Consider the following 17,204-nt stretch of genomic DNA (forward strand, 5'->3'; position numbering starts at 1 on the left):
TAAAAGGAAAGTAAAAAGTTCTTAAAGACAGTCATTTGAGGATAATCTCATGAAACCAACGTGCTCCTGCAATTCTTCAACAGGAATGTCAAGCACATATGCATAAACCAAACAAATTAAAAAGTAAAACATAATTAAGAACAGGAAAAAAAAAAAAAAAAGCACAAGACACTCCGAAATTTAAAATATCCTAGTGAGTAAAAATTACATTTTCTTCATGTCTCTCTCGTCTGGGAAATACACACAAATTTGGGTAAAGTCACACAATACGTAACTCCATGAAACTGTGAGGGATTAAGACTTACCAAAGAAAGGATATCTGTGAAATTCTGATTGAAATGGTCTCTGTCTGGATCTCCGGACGCTGAGGCTAAGAGATTACACGGGACACGGCCTACCGGAGCAGGGTGGGAAGAAGGATTTAAAAATTGTTTTAAAGTCAGTCCAGGGTGGGGAGGGAAATGGGTAAAACGCAGAGAAAACAGTTTGTCCAAGAAGAGGGAACTAGATTTAAAGTTGATCAGTTCTTTTACAAAGAAAAGATAAACGAAACTGAGAAAAGAAGCAAGTTCACTCCAAGACTTGCTACAAAGATTTGGAAAAGAATCCCTCCTTTGGCCCGGCAAGGTGCAGATCTGCCCCGTTTTACAAATACATTGGGGCAATCCAAGTATCCTCAGAGCTGAGCTCCTACATTACCTTCCGGGAAGCAGCCATTACAGGAATAGCGGTGGGGGCGGAGTTCCCAGACTACATTTCCCAGAATGCCCCTGCCTACGACTCCCGTGATGCACCAGCGCGCTCGGCTGTAATTGGCTGAGGGCGTGAGGGTCGCGTCCCTGCGAGATGCGCAGGAACCAGCTCGCGGGGCTTCCGGATTGGAGTCGCCTGTTAGTGTGCAGTGCGTGGTGATGTTGTTTATGGAAAAGCCCAGATGTAAGTAAGGAAGTGACAGCAAGTGTTTTCCAGCCCGTTTCAGGGGTTCTACACGCGCAAGGGATTGTGCCTCTTTCTCTGAAATGAAGACGTAACAACGCGGAGAGGGGAACCTAGCTGAGTGGTCTTTTTCCCAAGGAGAGGAATTCCTGTCACCAGATCCCTAATGTGCTAGGATGTTTGTTAATTCACTTAAAAACAATGAGAAAGGAAGTGTTTTAAGAAAACATCTTGGAAGATAATTAAAACTACTTGGGTGCAAAAGACACGAACTTCAGCAAATACGGTTTAAATTATGTAAGCAGAACATTTCTTAGGACTCAGATTGTAGAATTCTGAATTTCTTTATCCAGGAGTGCAGTTCAGTGATTTTCCCGTCATATTTTAGGAGATAACCTCTCCCACTCCCAAGTATTCCTAAATACTTATAAAATGTCAGATTATTATTCTAAAACCTGATCATTAATTACGTGCATATTTAAGCCTTAACTCCTTCTGGAAGTAACATTAGCTAATAATAATTTGATAAGATCAATATGGCAACAAAAATATATGAGAGACTAAGAGGTAGCAAAAAAATAAACCAGTGTGCTTAGAAAATTGCAAGTCAGAGGATAACTGCACAATAATGGTAGTATGGCTTCTTTTAAATTTGATTATTTTAACAAGTTCTTGCTAATTGCCTCATTTGTCTTGTGCTACATGTAGATTTCTACCTTTCCAATGGACTATTTCTTTGGAGACACAGACTCACTATCAGCTATTTTTTTTTAAAAGTAGAGAATTTTTATGTCTTCCTAAATATTCTCTTATATCCTTATATGAACATTCGGGAGATTTTATTTCCTATATTTATTTCAGTCAGCTAAAGTCTGCACAATAAACTTAGTATTGTTAAAGACATCCTTCTGGGTTTTCAACATTGAAAGTACCGGTTTGATTTTAAGTTTGAAATACATGTGGATAGTTAACGTTTTCTTTAAAACTAGTGTAGTAAGAGATCAACTAATGATTTTGTTATAGGCAGCTGAGTTAGATAGAAATATTATAGGCAGTCAGACAGGACCAGGCCCTCGAAGGAGCCAACATGAAACACAAGATAAGATACATATTTGCTGTGGGCCAGACCTCAAGACAAAAGATGAAACAAATGCACCCACGTACCTCCCTAGGGATGGACATCAGGGATTGGTATTCTAAATAGGTAACAATCACTTTGAAGAGTCACTGACCCAACCCCTTACAGGAAAAGCCCCTGTTCTGTATTCATGTGCACTTGCTATGTGACTTGCTTCCCCATTTGATCCCAATTTAATCAATTTTACCTGAACAATTCGTATTTGCTGACCATAGTTTTGTCCCACCTCATGTCCACCTTCTGATTTCCCATTTTTCTCCTACCTTGGACCCACCTCACCTCGTGGTTTTGCTCTATAAAAGTCTGTAGAAAAGACAGAGTCTTGCCGAGTGGCAACCCACTCGGGCCCCTTTTCTGTCCCTCTTTTGAACAGAAGCTTTCTTTCCCTCAATAAATATATTCTGCTCTTAACCTCCGTTGTTCCTAAAATTCATTCTTTGATTTTAGAGAACATAAACTCGTCCCAGATATCGTTCAGGTCAGGGGGTTTTATTTTCCTGCATCAATTTGACCTATCTGTAGAAGAGTGGGAGAAGTTGGTGCAGGGATGTTTGAGCCCAAATAGTATTAAAATAAAGTTGCTTAAGTTTTCCAAATCAATACTGAGCTCACTCAGGCAATTTGACAAAGATAGTGCTGTATGTGCTTCTGTGTGCCGCCTTACAGTCCTTGTTTTCAAGTCAGGTCATAGTCTACCTTTCAGTTTTCTGTTCTTACTACCCTAACTGGTCATTTTAGAAAAATCCAATAATTTACTCTTTTCCTCATAACCCTCTGATTTCATCACATTAGGCAACAGTCCAAGCTCTTTGCCAAGACTCACAAGTCCGCACATGTTCTGGCCTCTCTGCCTGCCTTCCTGATGCTGCTGTGAAGTTCATTTCATTCCAACCACACCCACCTTTTTGCTGTTTCATAAACATGCTAATACTATGATTTTTTTTCCCTGTAGACTTTGCCCTTGCTGTTTTCTGTGCCAGTAATACTTTTCCCACCGACACTATCGTGCTTGTTTTTCTCACCATTGCTAGGGGTCCGTTTAAGCTTCACTTCCTTTTCTGAGCATCTCACTAAAAAACAAAACAAAAACTCACATTACTCTTTCTCCGTTCCCTCTCTCTTTTTGCAAATACTGTCTATTAATTTCTGAAATTACATTAAATGTTTTTATGTGTTTAGCACATAAACAAATACACAAAAGCGAAAATTCCATGAGTGGTAGGAAGTGCTCCTGTCTTGTTCACTACTGAATGGTCAGTCACTAGAACAGTTCTTAGCATGATAGATATTTAGTAGATATTTTGTTAATGAAATCATAGATGAATGAAGTTAGCATAAGATCAGAGTTTGAGTAATATTTAGTCATTATTATGTTAGTCATAGTATAAATTACTTTAAGAAAAAAGTCTACTTTGGGGCCAAACTATGAAGATATTTAGATTAAAATTATTTTGAGGGACCAGAGATATAGCTCAGTGGCATAAGCACCTGCCTGGCAAGTGCAAGGTCCTGAGTTAGATTCCTGGTACCAAAAAAAAAAAAATTATTTTGAATCTTCACTCAAAATTTGGTTATCACATATTTTTTCCATAATAATTTTACTAGCAAGAATTTATGTCTATGTAAGTATAAGAGGCAATAACATCTAAAACAGGAATGTACTTTGTTCAGAATCTGTGTCTAGCTGAAGCCCCAGAATCTGGGTAACATATGTTAATTAAAAGCCCTGGGCTACTACATTAAGTATTTGTGTGATCAAATGGAGAATTTAGTTTTTCAGGTCAAGAAAATCTAAGCTAATACCACCTTTCACTAAAATAGAATATCCAGTGATACTCAGGGATAATACTACTTTAGTCACTTGTCTAAAGAGAGAAGGTCAAAATTTCCCAACTATAAATGGTTTCAGAGAAGAAAGTAGTGGCTTCTGCTCATTTTATAAGTATTGAAAGTGAGTTGGGGCTAGGCCCTGAAGGGATGAATCCCTGGAATTCACCAGAGGGGGCGGTATAAGCTGACATCAGGGTTTTGCAGAAACCGGAGGGTGTCAGGGATTCATAAACTCCAGTCTTGGGGCTGGGGATTTAGCTCAGCGGCACAGTGCCTGCCTGTCAAGCGCAAGGTCATGAGTTCGATTCCCGGTACCGGAAAAAAACAAAAACAAAAACAAGAAAAAACATAAACTCCAGTCTTCTTCTGTAGCAACTGAACCAAGCCAAAGCATTTTACTGGAGCTTCATAACTAAAAAAGGACCAACCTGAAGCTAGTCACTATTTCCCATCAATAATAGGCCATTGGCTGCCACTGACTACATTGTGCTAGGCTAACTAATCATTAGCCTAGTAGGACAGGATAAGCCACATTTGCTGGAGCCACTCAGTAGCTGAAAAGAAAATTTGAACACTTATTGAAGCTAAATAACTTTTATGCTAGGACTGTACAGAGTGTATGAGAGAGATCCAGAAAAGTCATTTTGGCATGATTCTGGACACAATTTAGAGCCCATGGAGATGTGTTTCTGACTCACACCAGTGAGCTTCAGTTACATGGGAATTAATTACACACATAAACCTGTTTTGTCCAGAAAGATAGAGGAACTTTACCCTCAGAAATATAGTATTGCATTGCTTAGCTTTTGGGAGTCAGTTAAGAAGGCTCTATGGGCTAATTTTGAAGAGTTGTGAGATTACCTCTCTACTTAGCACTTTATCTATTGTAACAGGCTGTAGTGTATTGACAACTGGGTCAACTTATAACCCCCAGCTGAACTGAGTAAGTGTTGTGCTGGGTGTGGGAGGCCCACCTGAGGACTGTTGTCAGCAGCACAAGAGGCAGAATTGGAGAAGAAGGAGTTTGGCTGTTGGGAGCTGGTAGAAGCTGAGAGAAGCTGTAAGGAGCTGTTGGTTCTTTTGGAGGAGCTTGTCATGCTGGCTTTTCTGATGAACTTAGCTGTTTTCATTGGGCCAGGAGCTCTGGACCTTGTTGGTCTGAGAATAGCTTTGGCTCACTTTCGGCGAGCTCTGGTCCTCACTTTGAGCATTGCTTCCTGGCTCCAGAGGGGAAGATGGGGCACTGCCAGTCTCCTGGAGAAGCTTGCTGCATTGGCTTTCCTGATGGGAACTCGGCTGTCTTTACCATCGGAGGAGCTCGGGACCTCACTTTGCTGAGGATGGCTGTGGTACCTTTCAGGGGAGCTCTGGTTCTTACTTTGCATGTTGCTTCCTGGCTCCAGTGCAGATCCCTCAGCCTGCTAGCACAGATCCTTCATCCTGCTGGCACAGACTTCCTAGATTCCATCACTGACCTTTGGGCCTTTCCAGCACAGATCTGTGAAACAGGCCTGCATGAGATACTGTTATGGGCTCTAGGTCTCCAGTTAGACTTGTGGGAGGCACTGTTAGGAGCTCTAGGTCTTCAGCTGGACTCATGCAGGACATTTCTGTGAGATCCAGGCCCTCGGCTAGTTTCCTTGGTCTTAGTTTTGGACAGGTTTTCTGCACTGTTTTGTATAGCATTCTTTGGGTGACTATTAAAAATAATCTTATAAAATATGTGTCCTGTATTGTGTTGTTCCCCTTGCAAAATAGCCCCCAAACCATGACACAGGCTGAACATAGACTTTGAAGACTGTCAGTGTTTCACCCAAAATTAACACCTGCAGTTTATTAGCTTTGTGAACTCATATGGAATATCTAACTTCTTTGTTTTTTGTTTTACTGATACACTGTACACATTTATGAGCTACATTATGATAACTGGATACATGCATACAATTTGCAATTATCAAATTGATGATAACTAACATTTCCATATCCTCAAACATTTGTCCCTTCTGTGTATTGCCATCCTTTGGGGTCTTCCCTTGAAGTTATTTTGAAATACATAATGAATTGTTGTCAACCATGTCACTCAGCTATGCTATAGAGTCCTGGAATGAATTCTTGCCATCTAACCGTATTTCTGTACCCATTATTCAAACTCTGCCTTTCTTCTTTCCCTCACTAGTGACCACTGTTGTACTCTTCACTTTTATGCAATCAAATTTGTTAGCTCCCAACAGGGTACAAGAGCTCCCCTTTCTCTGTATCCTCACCAACATTTCAATCATTTCCTTCCTGATGATAGGCATTACAAGTGAGGTGAGATGACGGTATTGACTTCTTTAAAACTTGAGTCTTCTCATCTATATTTAGGGAGGACCAGTCTTCACAGGATTGCATTTGGAGATTAAGTGAGGGGACATGTAAAATGCCTGTGGTCCATGTTGGGCTATAATTTTCAGAAATACAGAAGTAACTTTGTTTAAGAATAAAAACAACAGATGTTTGAAGAATGAAACTTTCAGAAGCATAGGGGTATCTAACAGTACATAGCAAGTGCTACACAGGGACTTTAAAGTCAAGATTAGCTTGTTTTCTGGGAGGATGAACAAACTTATTGTGGCAAAACTTTCTTAGAAAACACGGTTTCACGCTGTGCACGATATATTGGTTTTTAGTCACTATACTAAAATACCTGATGCAGGTTACTTTATAAAAAGGAAGGGTTTATTTAACTCATAGGTTGGTGATTCAAGGGTGTAAAGCTGGCATTGGCTCAGTTCTGGTGAGGAACATCTCTCTCTCTGTCTTAGCTGTGTCATATTGTGGAAGAGGAGCACATGTGTAGAAGAGTTTGCTTGGCCAAATAAGTCTGAAAGAGGATGAGTATCCCATAATCTCTTCTGGGGGCCCCCCAGGACCCGAGCATCTCCCATTAGGGCTCCCCCTAAAGTTTCACCACCTTGCCACAGTGCCACCTTGGGGACAAAGCCCTTACTCACAGTCGTCTCTCTGGTGGCATAAACCACATCTGAACCATAGCATGGGATCAGATTGATTGATTGCCAGTTATAATTTAAAAACTGTTCAAATAGTGATGAATAGGCACCCAGAGCTACTCCACACATTAATAAATCTAATAATCCAATAATGTAGACACTACTCATCCTGTGTTACAGATGAGAAAAGTGAGGCCTAGGTAATGCTTTCTTACAAGTGAGTGATAGAGTCAGGCTATGAATCCAAGAAACATGGCAAAATCTGTACGTATTTTTCCACCATTGTCTATGTGCTATTATGCGGAAAATGTTGACGAGATTAAACATTGCTTTAATTTTTGTTGAAGCTTATTCATGGTGATTCATTGAGTGAAGGTCAGTACCTATAGATCTTAGTTTGATGGGTGAGTAGATATCACAGGGACCCTTTGAAAATTGTTGCCAGAAGGTAAAAGCTTAAACTAGCCACTGCAAAAATATGGAAGTTGTTAACAATTTAGCATGAGCAGTTCACAAGGAAATATTAATTCCTCTGTATAGATCAGGTGCTCATTATGATAAAGAGCTGGTAACCATGGAGACAGACAGTATGAAGTTTATAAAATTAAAAACATACGAGATAGAAAATGCAAATAGCACAGGAAAATGAATCATGCTCCAACTGGTCGTAGCTTCATTTCCTTAAATTTAAAGACTTATGAATTTGTCTGGCCATTTTCTAAATAAAATTGCTCATTTTTGAGACACTGAATTTTCCCTTTGGATATCTCATCATGGCATGGTGGAATATATGTAAGGACTGAGTTTTTACAGGTAAGCAAAATCTATGAAAAGGTGACTTTTAAACTTGAATGAGTACTTGACTCTTTTATGCAGATATTTATTGTAAATTTTTAGTTATAGTAAGTTTTTTCTAAATTTATCACTTTTGCTAAATCAGGTAGATGATCTAGGTAGAAAACTTTATGGTGTAAATATCAATCTGTGTCATAGAGTGAATTTTAAATCTATGAAATGGTAAGGAGAGAGCAAAAATAAAAATACAGTTTTTCATTCTTGCCTGTAATATTTAATTATTTATACATTTATTCCCTGAGCTTCTTATAACAGCAAACTACTTGTCAGTGGATCTTCTAAAGTTAATGTTACTTGAATTAAAATGGTTTATAAGTAATGAATATATTGAAAAAACTTACTTTCTGGAAAAATAAGGAGGTCACCAGGTTTTTCCCTTAAAATTCTTTAAAAGTGGAATAGAAGGTTAAAAAAAACTGATTGCAAATGGTTCAGTTGAGTAAAACGTCCTGTACGTGTGCTATGCACGGTTTCATTTGATTGTGATTTGGACCCACTTTAGTGCATTTGAAGCTCTCTTTGCTCAGAAGCATCAAAATAAGTGGTTGCCCTCCATCAGAAAGTCGGAGTGAGGCACTCGTTTTGTGAGCGTGCCTATCAACACGAGTTGATGTGCTTTGGTGTGCTATGAAAGAGCAGGAACATAATCTCTTCATCTGCTCAGTAAAACCCTTAATAAATATTCTACTTACTATTTGTCACCAGACTTTCAAAAGGGATACATAGCGGCAGTAGAGGACCCAGGGAAGGGTGGGAGAAGTGATTCAAGTTATCCAAAATTGGTTCTGCGAGATTGTTCTCAAAGTGTATTCTGTAATTTACTTGCATTTCAATTACAAGGAAACTTTATTTTAAGAATATACAACTTTAAGAGAAGTTCTCCAGGTAGCTCTTAAATTCATATGAACTTAGAGCCTTTGTTATTTGGGAACAATCAATTATTGGCAGATTGTTGGAAGTAGGCGCTCCAGGGGCAATTGAATGATAGTCTTTAACTTGATTAGCTCTAAATATTTATGAGATCCAATTAGAATTACCCAAAATGCTCTCCAGGACTCCTTTTCAGTTATTGATAAAGTGAGAAATGCAGATATTTCATGCTATTTATACAAACATTGGTAGCATTTTTTCATTATTTTTATAGCCTTACAGTTCTCTCTTTAAAACATTGTTTTAAATGTATGAAACCATTCTAATGTTAGAGACGTAGAAACATCGGATTCCTCAGGGAATACCAAATTACAGCACCGAGAGGTATTCTGAATGATAAAATGAACACTACTCTCAGTTACTGAAAGGTAACAGTGCAGTCATGAATTTCTTACAGTTATTTTTTTACTTTAATGAGAAAAACAACCTAACAAAACAACAACAATGAAGACAAAAACAAAACCGACACAGAAACAAAAAAACGATACATGACCTCCAAACAAAATGACAGGAATTAACAATGGTTGCTACACTACATACTGTTATCTTCAACAAAGTTGCTCAGTCCACCAGGTTCTTACAGTTATTTCTTATAACAAGATTTAGTCCTAGATAAGAAAAAGCACTAAATGCAGTTCAATAGAGGTGATCAGAGAGGTGATGGGCTGTGATTTCCCAGTGTTTACTTTCTGGTGACGGTATTAACTGGGAGTGGTATTTATAAAGTCTTGGACCTGTCTTTCCCAAACATTTCTTCTCTCAGCAGGTATTTGGAAGGAGCTAGAAAACCTGGCATGCTGGTGCTCCAAATTGCTGGCAGAGGGCACATCCATATGCTCTGGAAATGAGACCAGCAAGTAGCAAGATAGTTATCTAGTATGAAAATTGGTAATTCTAACAAGTGCTCATGTCACACAGCTATAGCTAGAAAAAATGAGGTTTTTGGGCCCAGGACCCTACCTTTTCTTGGGAAGTCACACTGAGTCCTCATAGCGATCCTTGCATTGTAACACCACACTGTGACATTCCATAACTACTTCTTGAATACATTAAGGACCAAAAGTTTAAGTTTTTAGTCAGCTTAGAGGCCATTTTGGATCGGCAGATGTGACATGGCCACGAAATATTGAGTGTGATCTTGGGGTGTAGAAATAGAGTGTAATATTGCTCTTTTCAGTTTTGGCCATATCCAGAAATGTGGGGTTCTTTTCTGGGTTCTCTATTTTAAAGCAAACATTAAAAAACTAGACATTAACTCATATTGTGAAAAGACTGGAATCCTTAGTGGAAGATATAGTTGAAAGACGGAAGATATAAATCAGAAGACTCAGTGAAAACGTCTGCTATTTTTTGATGCTTCCAGCCATAGAAGAGGCCTTAGAGGAAAGGAATCAGACTTGTTCTGGATTACACTGACCTATTGGTGAAAGTAATAGACATGTTTTAGCTCAGTGTAAGGAAAAATTTTTCTAATGTTCTAAGAAGGAATTTGCTTCTTGGCAAACACTGAACTCTTAATGTGTGGGAAAGTTGGCCTAATGAACACTTTGCTGGGATGTTGTAGAAAGAATTCAGACTTTAGAAAGATGGTTGAATTAGATGTTCATAAAGATTCCTCGGGAATCTCACGTTCTCTGAATCGCTTTCTTTCTTGTACCCATCTCAGAGTCCTCAGCTCATGACTAGCTGGTGCTCATTGCAAGGCTTGTTTCATGAGTGTCTGAGACACTGCTATTTATCTTTCCAAAACTTTATCCTTCGAATTTCAGAATGGCTATCTTTATTCATGTCAAAGTAGGATGATAAATGGACCTTTTTTCTGTTTTTGAAAAGAAAAACATTTTAATACTTAAAAATATTCATATGTATGTATATCCTGTGATATATTAATATCATTTTCATGTTTATCATCATCCTGCATAACTAACACTGTTTCACAAGCTACCCTGTCAGCTGAAGTGAATAGGAGAAAAGTGGATTTTGTGTATTTTATTTAGATCCGCAAAATATAATCTGAGGATCAAGAAATACACTTTATGAAGCTTTTGAATATGATATGTACAAAGAAAGGATTTCTTACGGAAAACCTACAAAATGCTTTCTACCATCAGTGACGGTGAACTTACCAGACTTGGGAATGAAGTCATTTTACTGTACATTTCTGGGTGATTAAGTCTCAGGCTAACAAAGATTTTCATATTTCTCTTCTCTAGGAAATGAACAATTTCGATTTAATTTCAGAATAATAAATGCTTTCAACACTGCATAGAAAAGGATACTTAACTTTTGAGTGTATGAGTTCCAAAATATGTGTGTTATAAAGATCTAAAAACATGTTGACAGGGCCAAGGATATAGCTCAGTGGCACAAGTGCCTGCCTGGCAAGCACAAGGTCCTCAGTTCGGTTCCTGGTATCCCCTGGATACCAGGGATAGGGGGAACCGTATTGACAATGATTCTCACAATATCTATTTGCTTTGCTACTGAGGGGAGCAAAACCTGCAGATGGATGTAGTTGAGGATTAAATGTAACCAGTGTTGAATTTTATGAAATGTTTTTCAACCTCCAAAGGAAGCAACCTATTGTCGGTAGGCAGAAAAGATGGATGATTACTAGTTGCAGAAAATAATGGACAGAATACAGTTAGGAAGCTAGGGAGACAAGGTCCCCTGGCTTCTCCGTGGCTGGTGTGAATCCCAAACTGATTAAACATAGTAAGTGCAGATCCAACTGCATTCACGACTTCCCTGCTTTGAGAGCAAACTTCCGATTTAATGTGAAAGTCCTTGTGCTCAGGAAACAAAACAAATGGGTCTGCTCCCCACTTGCATTTCTCCCTTTGCCCAAGAAGGGTAGGATCTGTTATGAGAAACCATTATCAACTTAGTGATTTATCTGTATTTAACAGTTTTTCCACTTAAAGGAAACAAGATTCAATTCATAGGCAAACCTTTTATTTTCTGTGTGGAAACTTCTAACCTAAATATGATAGTGAAATTTTCTTAAAGCATTACTTTTTTTCCTGCTGGGCCTTCATTTTCAAGTTTACCTGTATTTTCTTTATGCATTCTAGAAAAGAAGCTTAGCTGTGAGCTGAGACAAATGAGACGTCAGGTGGACCAACGGACTTTATTTCTACCTTTCAGAATGGTGCTGTCAAAACAAGAACAGCAACAATGACTATCACCCTCTGCCCCCGGCAAATCCCGAACCTAGGATCTGTTGAGCCTCTGAATGCAGAAGTAGATGAGATAAATAATCACTTGATTGCATGGCAGCCTTTCTTTCATTTCCGAAGGAGATCTGAAGAGACTGAGCACATGAAAAATAAATTCTATGGTACTCATTCATTTTGATCAGAAAAGCTCCTCTTGCATTTCTCTGGAAGTTGAACTAAATTCATTTTCCACACCTTGGAGTCATCACAAGTTTTTCTCTTTGTGCTCTTTCAATGTGAATTTCACATAGAAATTCTAATTATGCCTCATATACTTGGGAGATGATAAAGTTATCTGAAAATTTTTGCCAAGCACTCGGAATTATTCAGGATAAACTGTAGAAATTAGATACATTTGAACGCTAATATGTTGATTCCTAAATTTTGTCTCAGTTAAATGGTACTGACAGATTGCTTTCTAGATACTGTCACTGTGTCAGTGAGTAAGTTCACATCTTTATTGGAACATTTATCGGTACTAAGATCAGCTATTGACTAAGCCAGCAAAATTACTGCTTCACACTATGTTTGCTTTATGCAGTTATTGAGTTGATTTTAGATTAAGATACCTGGAAGTAGATTCTTGAGATGAAAAGTTTCATGTAAAAGGTTTTTGAGCAGAGTTCTCAGTAAATGTTCTTGTAAGAAAATAAACAGAGGAGGTTTAGGTAAATGGAGAAGCAGACTAAGCATGCAACCAAGGCCTCAGAAGAACCTGGAGCGAGGTTTGGACCTGGGATACCCCTTTACAGAGGTTCTATACTGAAGTAAGGGGACTTTTGTTCCTCTACGTGAGTTGGCCATTGACGGTGGCTCTCCCCTAAGAGGGCATTTAACCATAAGTGGGCTAATTTCTTGAACTAGTAACCGATCACATTTCTAACAGCTAGAGAAAGAATGCTGTAACCCTAAAGAAAGAATCTGGGTGATCATCAGTACCAGAAAAGGTGGCACAATATTCTTCAGTCAACCATGTAAGAAATAGAAGAACAAGTTAGCAGCAGGAGGGCAAGTTCTTGTTTGTGGTAGGCTTCTGCTACTGGAAAGATAAATCAGAACTGTGCTCAGCATACCCACTCCCTCTGGAACACCAGGGGGATGCAGCGAATACTAAGCCATTGGTCACATGTCCCATTAGAGATCTAAATTGAATAGATCTTCTAAAGTGAATAGATAATAGGCTTGGTTTTGATACCAGCTGGCTTATAACAGAATTAAGTGTTAATATTATGAACTCCTGTGTCTTGAGTGACATTAAATGAGTTCTAAAAATATTTTTGCCATACAAGTGGTTTGGTCTTAATCATGAAGAAAGTAGTAATTTTTCTTTTGATTAGATTTACTTGCAGTTATCTCATCTATTTAGATGTAGATAGAATTAAGCGTGTTAAAGCTGTGTGATTCTCCACCCTCTGACATATGGACAGCTGCTAACCAGTGTGACAAGGGAGCAGTTGATTGGCTTTTAGGCAATTATGGGACTGTGCAACAATAGAGGTTGATTTTTATATTAGTAAAAATAGAGACATCTCTTAGCAAATTCATGTCTAGGATTTTTTGAAAAATGTAAACCATTTTTCTATTTCTAAACTGGACGTCAGTGATAGCAGGAACCTTGTCAACCCTTGTGAGTGTACAGGTAAAATGGTGTGGCTGTGTGTTTCCAAACACTTAAAAGTGGGATGTGAAGCTTAGGGTCCTGATTTGTTGTTAGTATCTTAGGTCTCTATACACAAGTGCTGTAGCCAAACTAGTCATTTAACAAAGTGATATGGATTTCTTTATATTTTTCCTCAAATATTTCTGAGGCAGCTACAAGTGACCACATTATGATACTCACTTTCTGGGTGAGCATCAAGGTAGTCAGGGTGGAGGTCATCTTGGAGGAGTTAATGTCTGAAAGGAATCCTATAAATTGAGAGAATCAATCAGAGTAAAGGCAGGAATATAACACGGAGAGTTTTCTGGTAAGAGGAGCAAGTGGGTACAAAGACACGAGGCAACCTGTTTACAGTTTATGATTGCGAAAATGCAAGCTATTTTTTTAAGTAAGGAGAAAAAAGACTAGTAGGTGAGCAGGACTCCATTACAAAAGTATTACTTGGGAGGTCTATATGGCTTTCTTCTAAGAATCTGGTGAGTATTGTAATGTTTCAACAAAGGAAGACTTAATCAGATTCCCTTTTAGAGGACTGTATAGGCAGCAATCAGAAGGGTCACCAGGGGTGTCACTGAGACCAGTGGGGAGACAAGGAAGAGTTTTGGGGACATAGATTGAGATGAAGTTGGTGACGAGAGAATTTTAGCCAGAAAATTAAATCAGTCTCAGGTCTTGGTAACTCTTTGGATGTGGGGTAGGGACAAGCAAGGGAGTCACTAATCTTTTGAACAGGCACGCAGATTGGTAAGCAATGGGAACAGCGATGAATGCGGTGTGTGGACAGGTGATGGGCTTGCCTCATGGGGCAGTCCATTGGCTTTTGCATGCAGAATGAGGTAGTATACACAGACTGTCTAACCTACTAGCGTCCTTTTTATTTTTTATTTTTTCACTACTAGGCATAAGGAAAAAGAACTGGAAAGATAGAGTGAGGGAAAAAGAAAAGAAGGCAGGCAGGCAGGCAGGCAGGCAGGCCGATTAGTATTGACCCTTTTTTAATCATTTGGAGGCACTTTTAACACTAAATGAATGCAGGTAGTATTGTTATTCTTACTGGCAACAATCAGGTTGAAATATAGAGGAAGGGCATGTTCCCATCATGCTTTGGGTACCTGCAAAAGCAGCCCTGTTTTCTAGTTCTTTTGAATCCTGTTGCTTGTGAAAACACCTCACTTTGATATGAGAACCTTGTAGAATACACTTGTCTCATGGGATATACAGGTGAATGTGTTGAGTACTTTTAGCAATGGAAATAGTATTGCCTGTGTTGAGGAATAGCTATGAAAAGGCAATTTTCTGATTTCTTTCTGTTCCTATATAATAAGAAGAGAAGAATAGGTTATACAGAGGATAAAATAATATGCTTTAGGAAATCACCAGGATAAGAGTGTTTCTAAAGCAATAGAAATAACACCACTACCGGGCGGGGGATATACTCAGCGGCAAAAGCACTTGCCTGGCAAGTGCAAGGTCATGAGTTCAATTCCCAGCAGCAAAAAACAAAAAACAAAAAACAAAAAACAACCACTACCAAAATATTATCAGAAAGGATTTATCACCAGAAAATGTTTCTTTCCTTGGTAAAAAGAATGTAATATCCTTCCCTTACAACATTTATGGGACTCATTAATTTACCCTCAGATTTCTTCTCATTAATTTGTTTTTTTTCAGGTTTGAAACTGTTAAGTTGATAATTAACACATTTTATTTTGTGTTGGCTTTAACTGAAGTATATATATGTACACCACATGCTAAAAAGAAGGATTTATGATGCATGCATTGTCTTAATATATGACTAGTATAGAAATACTTGTTTTCTCTTTTATCAAAACTTTTTCCCTCATTTCATCCTGGGTTTTGCCCAACACACAAGACAGAAGTACCAATCTCCAGCCACTGTAAGCCTTCATAGGGTGTTCACAAAGTTTCAGGGCATGTTACCTTTCCTAGTTGAAAATTTGGACTCTTCATTTCCCTTCAGGAAAGTGGGAGAGATTCAATAAGGTAAATAAAGACATTGTGTCTTATATGTGAAAAGGTAAGACTCACCTTAGCCCTCTGATGTCTGATATTGTAACTGCAGTTTATTTTATTGCAGATATTGAATATGCAAAAGCTCTGTAGCCATCTATGTGCAGAGTGTATATTTAGATATCCTGATAATTCTTGATGTGGAGAGTGGATGGGGGGTGATTGATAGTGAGCGAGGTTTTGTTCCCAGTTCCAAGTTAAGTTTCTGTATAACAAGTAGAATAGCATAGAACACAGAGTGTAAAACAATATGCTTTATTTTGATAGACACAAGCTTTACTGTAACTCTCTACAGTTACCTCAAACAACCCTGATCATCATAATCTGTTTATTGTGTTGTAAATATTCTTATGACAAGTTTCATTAAGATCAATGGATGAATATAATAACACTCATTCTGCATGATTTCATGATTAATGCACACATCTAATTAAAATTACTTTATTAAACATTTTCAACTAAATATTCTTACTTGCCTTAAGAAAAAATACCCTTAGCCTCCCCATAAAGAATATTAGGCATATCTAGAATGAAAGACCTGGGTTTAAAGCTTGTTGTGGTGTTTTGAGGAAGGTATGTTTAATAGTCTGACCATCTAGTAAGTCTCTGAGCAATTCTAGGAGCTGATTTTGCCTTTTATTTATTTCATTGTTTATTTTTATTTATTTATTTATTTATTTATTTTTTTGGGTACCGGGAATCGAACTCGCGACCTTGTGCTTGCCAGGCAGGCGCTGTGCCGCTGAGCTAAATCCCCAGCCCCTTATTTCATTGTTTAAAACAAGAGAGAAATCTGAATTTAGGAGTGACAAAATAACCATTTCCAGAAATACATTTGAAATTTTAGGAATTATTTGCATAGATAGTATATATTACACAGGTTAAAAAACAGTGTTTTTTAAAAGTATGATACAACATTCATACATATTACTGTCCTTTTAAAGTATGATGCTATATTAATAAATATGACTGTCCTTTTGCCATTGGGCAATGCATTTAGCAAAAAAAATCATTGAAAAGGGCACTTTTGCTCACAAAGACCAATATTTGTGATGGAAGCAGTGAGGCTTTTAAACATAACTTATTATGCAGTAACTTAAAGCCCTAAAAGCAGTAGGGCCTTGCTGATGCACACACTCCCAACTGCGAGTCGCAGATGACATCCTACAGTTACAAGAACCGCCAGTGCCTAGGGCAGAATGCATGGACTTGCACACTTGCCTAGCGGTACTGAGCACCGACTGTGCCCCACGGCAGGGCAAGACGGAGTGTGACGGTGCGACCACCGCAGCGCTGTCAAACCACAGCGTGTCTTGTAACTTTATTGCAGATCACTACCTTGTTTGTCTCCCACCTTCATTCTTCTGTGACCGCAATTTCTCTCTTTTGCTGGATGTTTTAGTAGAGGAACTAACAGCTGCGAACTCCTGCACTACTTTGATGCCTTCGGGGGTCCTCACATTTCCCCCTCACTTCCTCTGCATAGCTCATCGCAAGTATTCGTCCTGTGGATTCCTGACACTCCGCGCCAAGGAAACATCCAGGTTAGGTAACTCAGGAAAGTACCCGGCTGTTTCTCCACATTGACTTTGGATCACCTCCGTCCCCAGACCGTC

At 38.5% G+C, this 17,204-nt stretch overlaps 1 long non-coding RNA gene across 2 annotated transcripts in view; it reads left to right on the forward strand.

Annotated features, from left to right (window-relative positions):
- Positions 1-834: 834 nt before the first annotated feature.
- LOC102007263 overlaps positions 835-17,204 on the forward strand; it is a 47,715-nt gene continuing 31,345 nt past the window's right edge. The window contains exon 1 of one of the 2 annotated variants that reach the window (XR_261536.2): positions 835-936. This is a non-coding gene — a long non-coding RNA (uncharacterized LOC102007263). Of the gene's footprint in view, positions 937-16,340; positions 17,138-17,204 lie in introns of those variants that run through there. The other variant, XR_001234678.1, reaches the window with a different exon arrangement.

The sequence above is a fragment of the Chinchilla lanigera genome, unplaced genomic scaffold, assembly GCF_000276665.1.
Source record: "Chinchilla lanigera isolate Chin_1 unplaced genomic scaffold, ChiLan1.0 scaffold00031, whole genome shotgun sequence".
NCBI lineage: Eukaryota > Metazoa > Chordata > Mammalia > Rodentia > Chinchillidae > Chinchilla > Chinchilla lanigera.